Here is a 10,585-nt window from a genome sequence, read left to right as displayed (position 1 = left end):
GAAATCAAATTGGGCAATAAATTCAACGAGCATAGGATGGTTTCCCTATCACTTACACTCAATCAATGAGTTAGTCACATAACAATATACTATGAAAGTTATCTTAGATGAGCTCATCTTTCAACATCTCATTTGTGTATATATATCACATTAATCTCGTTGAGTTTCTAGGAAATCTCGATGGAATATCCATTTACCATCATTAATATAATGATCGTTTCAGATATGCACTCCCGCGAACCTCACATCTTATGGTGGGATTACCAGTCCAACCTAAATCCCCCATTTTATGAACTCATAAGGTGATGTCGGGATTATTGGTCCAGGCTAAATCTCTTGTAACGACAAGATTTTGCCGGATTAGGCTGAAACCTAATAAGAGGATCCATAGATCGAGTTAATACAACCTTAGGGAGATAATTAGAAAGAGATTTCAATTATTCAACCTAGGGTTAGACGTTGTTAGTCTCGAGAGGGATAATAATATAACTTAGGGATTTCTACGCATCAAGTCAAATGAATAAACTGTCCGATTCAGAGTCAAATAACAAGTGAAGTCTAGGTGGATTTTTCCTTAGGTATTGTCTTAATTCAATCATTTTTCCAAAAGTAATTCCCCAATTCTATTTTCTGTGATTTCTTAGTTTAGTTAATTAGTTAGATAAACAAAATACCTTTTATTTTTTAAGCTAGATAATAAAAAGAAAGTTAATACTAGTAATTTTAGTTCCTTTGGGTTCGATAATCCGGTCTTGCTAAAGCTAGACTACAGTTCAATAGGTACACTTGCCTTCATTGTGATAATAGTTAGTTTCAAGAACGATTCATTATAAATATTTAAAACCTATCACGAATATCACGTATCAAGTTTTTGGCGCCGTTTTGAGGAACTAAGATATTAGAAACACTCATTTTTTATTACTTTAGCCATTTACTTTTACTTCAATTTAAATTTTATTCTAATTTTTATTACTAATTCTTCTTTTTCCCTTTTTCTGGCAGGTTCTTATAGTTTATGACTAGAAGAAACCCGTCAGGATCATTACTTTTTGACAGTGAGATCGATCGCAGAGTTCGCAGAAACCAAAGAGAAATAAGGCGAAGCTTAAGATACACAGAAAATGTGCAAGAGGACGATATTAAAACCACAACCAAGGAGATACTTGAAAACCAAGAAAATCCGCTACCTCCTGCAATTGCTGTTAATCAAAATCCTACTCCACGCACTATGTATGATTATGCTAAACCTAATTTAATAGGAACTAAGTCAAGTATAGTTAGACCTGCTGTTGCTACAAATAATTTTGAACTGAAACCTAACACAATTCAAATGATACAACAGTTTGTTCAGTTTGATGGTTTACAAGACGAGGATCCCAACGCTCACTTGGCAAATATCCTAGAATTTTATGATACCTTTAAAATTAATGGCATTTCTGATGACGCCATTCACCTTTGGTTGTTTCCCTTTTCATTAAGGAATAATGCTAAACAATGGTTGAACTCGTTACCACGAGGGTCAATCACTACTTGGGAACAAATGACCAAAAATTTTTTATTAAAATATTTTTCACCGGCTAAAACAACCAAACTACGTAATGATATCTCTTCTTTTGTGCAGATGGATTTAGCAACACTCTATAATGCATAGGAGAGATACAATGACCTTTTGAGAAGGTGCCCTCACCATAGGTTACCGCTTTGGCTACAGGTTCAAACGTTCCATAATGGCCTGAATCCTTCGACTCGGTAGATGATTGATGCAGCCGTTAGAGGAACTATCAATAATAAGACACCTGAGCCGGCTTACGAATTTATTGAGGAGATGTCACTAAATAACTATCAGTGGCAAGTTATGAGAACAAAGCTGACAAAAGCAGCCGTGTTTTCAAGCTCGACGCGGTTACTATGCTATCTAACCAAGTAGAACTCTTAAATAAAAAGATTGACGGTTTGTGTGGTTCTACTCAGGTACAACCAGTGATGAGGTGCGATTCGAATGGAGGAGGAGCATGCATAGAATATCAACCCTTCAACCCTAGCATCGAGGAGGAACAAGTCCAATATATGGGTAACACTAACTCTATATCCCAAAATAACCTATATAGTAACACTTATAATGCAGGTTGGAGGAACCAACCCAATTTCTCGTAGGGTGGCCAAGGAAATCAGAAACCACCACCCCCTCTAGGTTTTCAGCAACCACCATACCAGCAGGAGAAAAAGTCGAACCTTGAGGAGATGCTAACCAAATTCATCTCGGTGTCAGAGACTCATTTTTCAGAATACTGAGATGGCACTCAAAAATCAACAAGCATCGATCCAAGGGCTCGAAACTCAAATTGGATAGCTGGCTAAGATGATTTCAGAAAGAGCACCAGGAAATCTACCTAGTAACACCGAACCCAATCCAAAAGCACATGTGAAAGCAGTTACACTGAGGAGTGGGAAAGTGCTAGCTGAATCGGAAAAGATGCCACAACAAGAACCTGGCAGAAGCAAAGAAAATGAGGTAAAACCCGAAAGCAATGACAGTCCAATGTTGAAGGAATATAAACCACCAATTCCATACCCAGAAAAGTTGAAGAAAGACCACATGGATGCACAATTTGGTAAATTCCTTGAACTTTTTAAAAAACTACATATTAACTTACCTTTTGTTGAAGCTATATCGCAGATGCCTACATACGCAGAATTTTTAAAGGAGCTCCTAACATACAAAAGGAAGTTTGAAGACTTATCTACAATGGAACTTAATGAGGAATGTTCGGCTATACTTCAAAAGAAATTGACAACAAAACTAAAAGATCCAGGAAGTTTTACTATACCCTGCTTAATTGGTAGTTTTAGCGTTGATAAGGAACTAGCTGATTTAGGTGCTAGCATTAATTTGATGCCATATAAAATGTTTAAACAACTTGGTCTTGGGGAACCTAAATCCACTAGGATGAGTATTCAACTAGCTGATAGATCTGTTATGTAATATCCTGAATTAGGGCTTAATCGGAATAGTGGTTTCGTGACCACAAATCCGAGATAGAAATAATTATTTTACAATGATTTTGATGTTTATGATATGATTGCATGATTGTGTGAAAATTTCATGATGAAATTCTATGCCTAAAGTGCTTAAATTGAAAGTAGGGACTAAATCGAATAAGTTGCAAAACTTGCATTCTAGAAGTTTTTAGTATGAAATTGTTTTGGAATATTAATGAGGAGGTTTTAAATAGAAATTTGACCAATTTTAAGTTCATGGACAAAATTAGGACATGGAAGGAATTTTTGGAAAGTTTAGTAGTAAGGGTATTTTGGTCATTTAGTTATTAAAATGAATTAAAAACAAAATTAAAAGCCAATTTTTGTCCATCTTCTTCATTAGGCCAAAATTTCAAGGGTTCTCCATAGCTAGGGTTTGTTTCAAGCTTCCAAGCTCCATAGTAAGTGATTCCAAGCCCCGTTTTTAATGTTCTTTACGTTTTTGGAATCTCGGTAGCTCGATTAAGCTTATGTCAACAATAATTCAACCTAGGGTTTATATTTGGAAAAATACCCATAGGTGAAATTTGTGTATTTTGATGTTTTATGATAGAATATGGGGTTTTAAATTATGTTAGACAACTTGTGCTACTCGGTTTTTAGTGAAAACGAGTAAAAGGGCTTAATCGGCAAAAATACCTAATAGTTACAAGTATATGTTAGAGAGAGAATTTAATGTTTCCATAGAAGGGAAAAGTGATCAGCATGTTATAAAACATAAGAATAAGGAATAAAGTTTAATTCCCGAGCCTAGGGGCAAAAGTGCAATTATGCAAAAGTTTAGGGGCAAAAGTGTAATTTTTTTAAAGTTCGTATTAAATGCTGTTTTGATAAATGTATGTATTAAATAAGATTAATTTGGTATTACAGATCAAGAAAAACGAGATTCAAGTCGTGATCGAGGAAAAGAAAAGATTGTGGACTAAATTGCAAAATCTTTATATTTTGGTACCAAGGTAAGTTCATGTGTAAATATTGTAGCATAATTGTTATTTTTAAGTTATTGATGTTAATTATATGATATGCTGATTTTTTTTATCGTGAAATATTATGCTTTGTGGTTAATGTTGAGTAATATGCAAATTATGTTTACTACTTGATAAATATGAATTGCTACCGAGTATCGGTTCCGATATTCCATGGAAGACGACAAATGTGAGATCGAGGGAAAAAGCCCGTTTGAACCTTAGGAATAGATTAGGATACAAGTGACATGTCACTAGGATGGTCGAGCATCCGAACTCGTTGAGTTGAGTCCGAGTTCACCTATGGATGCGAATGTCCGAACTCGTTGAGTTGAGTCCGAGTTCGTGAGATGTAACTAGGCATCCGAACTCGTTGAGTTGAGTCCGAGTTCACTTATGGATGCGAACGCTCGAGCTCGTTGAGTTGAGTCCGAGTTCACTTAGGGGCGGGTTACATGATTTCTTGATTACATATGAGGCACTTATGTGCAAATTATCCGTGTATCCGAGTTGTATTCCGATGTGTTCAACGGGTGAAATTTCTAGTGAAATGGAAGAACACTTAAGATGCAAGCGACGTTTTGGTAAGTGTTGTGAAATGGACACTTTGGACAGGTATGTTCTTAACCCTCGGGTTGAAAATAGATACAAAATGATAAGGTGGTAAGATGAGGAATGATGTTTAGAAATGTGATATATGTTTTGGTGATACCATGCTAAAGTTGTTGGGTATATTTGTATTGTTATGTTACTTGTTATTTACATATGAACTTACTAAGCATTTATGCTTACTCCCTCCTCTTTATTTACTGTAGTTTTGAACAAGCCAGCTCGGGAATCGGGACGGGTCGAAGGTTCGATCACACTATCCAAAGGACTTTTATCTTGGTAAATGGCTTGTACAACTACTTAAGTATGGCATGTATAGCAATATACCTATTTTGTGTAAATAATTTTATGATATGGCCATGTTTGGTTGAGAAAATGTTTGATATTGATAAGTCATGGTGATGGCTAATTTAGATCATGTTTGATATCATGGAAGTTTAACAGGTTATCTAGTTCATAAAAATTCATGGAAAGATGAAACTTGCCTTAAAACAGAATATTGCTGCAGCAATGACATGAATTTGAAAAATCACTAAAAATAGTATAAATAGAACTAAATGATGAGTAAGTTATGAAATTGAAGCTTAATGAGTCTATTTTCATATGGATTGAACAAAACAGGAATATAAATTATATTTTATGAGATATTTAAACTTTTACGAAACAGGGCCAGAGTGATTTCTAGATCCCCTGTTCTGACTTTAAAAATTCATAATAAAATTTTAAAAAATAATTAGAAGTTGTTCTTTATATGTACAGGTTCTTTATTGAGTCTAGTTTTAAGAGAAACAAACCTCATAGTCATTTAAATTTTGTATAGAGATATATCTGATTCGAGATACACAGAGGTCAGAGTAGTCGAACCCTGAAACAGGGGATACTTTAATTAATAAACTGTACTAATTGGCCCAATAAAAAATTATAGAAAAAAATTATTAAATAGATATATGAGTCTAGATTCAGGGAAAATTTATGGATCTTGATTTTGAGTTTCGTAACTCGAGATATGATTTTTCTTGTAACTGTGACGCGAGTAGCTAGAAAGCTGTGAATGTAGAAACAAATGATTTGAAGTTCTTAAATTGATAAATTATGTTCGGTAACCCCTCAAGCTCGACTCCGGTGATGGTCTCGGGCGTGGGGGCGTTACATGTTAAATATCTTAGGGGTGTTATAGAGGACATACTTGTAAAAGTAGATAAATTTATATTCTCTGTTGACTTCGTTGTGCTTGATATGGATGAAGATGTTGAAGTGCCTTTAATCTTAGGGCATCCATTTTTAGCCACTACTAGGGCTGTTATTAATGTGGGTGATGGTAAAATGGTTCTTAGAGTAGGTGACGAAGAAATCATTTTTAAAATTTATGATGCCATGAGATTTTCTAGGGAACAGGATGACTCGTGTTATTTTATTGACTCTATTGATCATGTTGCTCAAGATTCTTTCAGGAAATCATACATAAGGACACGTTAGAACTGTGCCATGCCCAAGGAGAGGAGATAGATGATGATGATTCGAGACAAGTAAAATAAAAGCTAAACTGAACTTCAATGAATCTTCCCAAAGACAAGCAGAATATGAGGACATTAAAGGGAACGATGATTTTAAGCAAAAACCCTCTACTGAAGAACCTCCCAAACTGGAACTCAAACAATTACCAAATCACTTGGAATACACATTCCTTGGAAATAATTCTACATTACCAGTTATTATTGCATCTAACTTGCAACCCAAGGAGAAAGAGGAATTCATCCAAGTATTAAAAAAACATAAAAATGCCATAGCTTGGAAAATTTCTGACATTAAAGGGATCAGCCCTTCTTTTTGCACCCACAAAATTTTAAGGGAAGATGAATATAAACCATGTGTGCAAGCTCAAAGACAATTGAACCCCAACATGAAGGAAGTTGTTAAAGCTGAGGTAATTAAACTTCTAGATGCTGGAATTATTTATCCTATTTCTGACTGTTCTTGGGTAAGTCCAGTGCAGGTTGTTCTTAAGAAATGAGGCATGACTCTGGTAGCCAATGAGAAGAAAGAACTAATTCCAACTAGGACAGTCACAGATTGGAGAGTTTGCATTGACTATAGGAAGCTAAATGATGCCACGAGAAAAGATCACTTCCCCTTGCCATTCATTGACCAAATGTTGGAAAGACTATCAGGGCATATGTACTACTGCTTCTTAGAAGGACTATCTGGCTATTTTCAAATCCCAATAGCTCCTGAAGATCAGGAAAAAATGACATTTACATGCCCATACGGTACATTTTCTTATCAAATAATGCCCTTTGGATTATGTAATGCTCCTACAACGTTCCAGCGCTGCATGATGGCCATCTTTGATGAACTCGTAGAAGATATCATGAAGGTTATGGATGATTTCTCGGTATTCGGTATCCTTTTCCATCTTTGCCTTAAAAATTTAAAACGAGTTCTAATAAGATGTGAGGAAACAAACCTTGTACTTAACTGGGAAAAATGACACTTTATGGTTTAAGAAGGTATTGTGCTAGGACATAAAATTTCTAATAAAGGGATTGAGGTTGATAAATCTAAAGTCAAAATCATTGAAAAATTACCTCCTCCTAGTTCGATTAAGGCTATTAGAAGTTTTTTAGGGCATGCTTGGTTTTATAGAAGATTTATTAAAGATTTTTCTAAAATAGCTAAGCCTTTGACCAATTTACTAGAAAAAGATATGCTCTTTAATTTTGATCAGGAATGTTTAGAAGCATTTAATACTCTAAAGGATAAATTGATTAATTCTCCAATTATAATAACACCTGATTGGAATTTACCTTTTGAACTAATGTGTGATGCGAGTGACTTTGCAGTAGGTGTAGTTTTGGGACAGCGAAGGGACAAGCACTTTCAACCTATTTATTATGCTAGCAAAACTTTGACAGCCGCACAGGAGAACTACACCACCACGAAGAAAGAATTGTTAGTTGTGGTTTTTGCATTCGATAAATTTAGGCCATATCTAATATTGTCTAAAGTTTTCGTTTATACTGACCATTCTGCCCTTCGCTACCTGTTAACTAAGACTGATGGAAAATCTCGACTCATTCGCTAGATTTTGTTATTGCAGGAATTCGACTTGGAAATTCAAGATAAGAAAGGAGCAGAAAATCTCGCAGCTGATCATTTATCCAGGCTTGACAATTCAAGTATTAAAAAGCTAGATGAAGTGGAAATAAATAATTCGTTCCCTGAAGAATAATTTTTTTCTATTTCTGACTCGGAGGTACCCTGGTTTGTAGACATCGCGAATTTTTTAGCCTCTAATGTTATCCCAAAAGGGTTGACACATCAGGAAAAGAAACGATTCTTTACTGATGTGAAAAAGTACTTTTGGGAAGATCCTTTTCTTTTCCGTATATGTGCAGATCAAGTCATTCGGCAATACGTTACAAGAACAGAAGCATTAAAAATCTTGGAACATTACCACTCAGGACCAGCTGGAGGACATTATGGTGGAAATAAGACCGCACATAAAATACTTGAATCAGGTTTTTATTGGCCCACCTTATTCAAAGATGCCAACAGGTATGTTATTTCTTATGACAAATGCCAAAGGACAGGTAATATCTCTAACCGTGATGAAATGCCTCAGACATATATGCTTTCATGTGAAATATTTGATGTTTGGGGTATCGACTTCATGGGTCCATTCCCTAGTTCATTTGGAAATAAATACATCTTAGTAGTTGTCGATTATATGTCTAAATGGGTTAAAGCCCAAGCTCTGCCTACAAATGATGCTAGAGTAGTGGTACGTTTCCTTAAAAAACTTTTCTCTCGATTTGGAACACCTAGGTTAATCATCAGCGATAGGGGGACTCATTTCTGTTATGCCCAATTTGAAAAGACTCTTAAGAAATATGGAGTTTACCATCGAACAGCTACCCCTTACCACCCTAAAACTAGTGGCCAAGTCGAAGTGGAAAATCGAGAACTTAAATGTATCCTAGAAAAGACGGTAGGATTAAACAGGAAAGGTTGGGCAATGAAAGTAGATGACACATTATGGGCTTATAGAACTGCTTTTAAAACCCCCATAGGAACATCACCATACAAACTCCTTTATGGAAAAAGTTGTCATCTACCATTTGAGTTAGAACACAAAGCATTTTGGGCTATAAAATTTATAAACTTTGATCCCAAACTTGCAAGTGAAAATAGGTTGATGCAGTTAAATGAGTTAGATGAATGGCAAACCTATGCATATGAAAATTCAAGACTATACAAGGAAGCAATGAAATGACGCCATGATGCTCGGTTAAAACAAAATAAACAATTTGAAGTTGGATATCTTGTACTATTATATAACTCGAGACTCAAATTGTTCCTTGGGAAGCTTAAATAACGATGGTCAGGTCCGTTCGTAGTCAAAACTTTTTTCCCATACGGCACCGTAGAAATAAGTCACCCATCACATGGTACTTTCAAAGTAAATGGACATCGCCTCAAACCTTACAACGGTGAGAAATTTAAAGATGACAGGGAGGAGCTACGACTCTACGAATCTCCTTAATTATACTCACACGGTAAAGTCTAGCTTAAACTTTAAATAAGCACTTTTCGGGAGGCAACCCGAGCACTAACAATATTACTTTATTTAAATTTTAGTTTTAAAAATCTAAGATACTGACCAAATCTTTGAGCACAGGCTTTTCAGAACCACACGGCCAGGCACAGGGGCATGCTATAGGCCGTGCACATACCACGTGATGTAACACAGCTGTGCGATACGGCTGTGTGAAAACAGCGAAAAAATTTCTTCCCCAACACGGGATACGATAAGTAGCCACGGCCATGCGACATAGCCATGGGCGAAACTGCCAAAATATCACGGGTGTGCAACACTCCTGTGTTTTGAAACCGTGGGTAAACCTGTCAATTTAACACGGGCATGCACCTGCATACACGAGTGTGGGAGAAGCGAATGGAGATCGACACTGCCGTGCAACATGGCTGTGTACACCAATGCGCCTAATTTCAAAAATTACGAAACGCACGGGCTGAGCTTTGAGCCCACGGGCGTGCCCCACGACCGTGTGCCTCAATTTCTCTATAAACACCTATTATTTATTTTATTTTATTTTTTGAAATTATTTTTTATTTCATTTTAATACTATTTTATCCTATTTTTTAGAATTTTTATTCTTCGGCTATTTCATTACGAGTAATTATGCTTCAGTATACCTCTTAAAGAGTTCCTAATTTTATCACAGTCAGAAAGAACTCCAAAGCTCACTATTACTCAGGAACTTGAAACTCCACTGGGAAAGGTTCTCCACGATTTCCATGTCCTGCTCGACCACGACCATAGCTGCCACCAGATATAATATTCTTTTGGTGCAAGACTTATGTACTAATGAACCTCTAACACCACCAGAGTATCCTCATCCACTTTCATGCCAATTACTCTCCAAAACTCGAGTTCGAGGAATTCATTCATCATTCAGGAAGTTTCACTTCTCTCCCTATCTTATGATTATAAATCTATCCTTTTCAATATATCTACCTTTGTACATTGAGGGCAATGTACATCTTGAGTGTGGGGAGGTCTTTTATATCAGAAAAATCCCTGAATTCTGTTTTATTCTCATGCGATCTTCTCATATCATTATTAGAATGAACTTTAATTAGTCTATAATGTTTATTGATATATCTTGAATTAAAACATAGGCATTTATGCATTGATTGTTTAAACTTTAAGACATTAGGGAATCAAGCATGATAAGTTGATTTTTGAAGAATTAAAACTTTTAGGTTGTTTCCCCAAGTTTAGGTATTATTTTGAGTTGGAATTCACAAGTTTAAACATAAAAAAGCCACAATTTTTGTGAGATCTTGAGCCTTTAGAGCATCTATTATTTCTTTCATTCTCACTTTCATTATGAGTGCGTCAGTATTGAATTGTTATTTTAGAACTTGCTTGATTATGCATGTTAAGACCA

The 10,585-nt window shown here is 35.7% G+C and overlaps 1 non-coding gene across 1 annotated transcript; it reads right to left on the bottom strand.

Annotated features, from left to right (window-relative positions):
* Positions 1-1,588: 1,588 nt before the first annotated feature.
* On the bottom strand, positions 1,589-1,695 carry LOC121226910 (small nucleolar RNA R71). Its single transcript, XR_005924600.1, has one exon. It is a non-coding gene; the product is annotated as a small nucleolar RNA R71 (small nucleolar RNA).
* Positions 1,696-10,585: the final 8,890 nt, after the last annotated feature.

Source organism: Gossypium hirsutum, chromosome A03 (assembly GCF_007990345.1).
Source record: "Gossypium hirsutum isolate 1008001.06 chromosome A03, Gossypium_hirsutum_v2.1, whole genome shotgun sequence".
NCBI classification, from domain to species: domain Eukaryota; kingdom Viridiplantae; phylum Streptophyta; class Magnoliopsida; order Malvales; family Malvaceae; genus Gossypium; species Gossypium hirsutum.
This window is presented reverse-complemented; position numbering and strand designations above follow the sequence as displayed.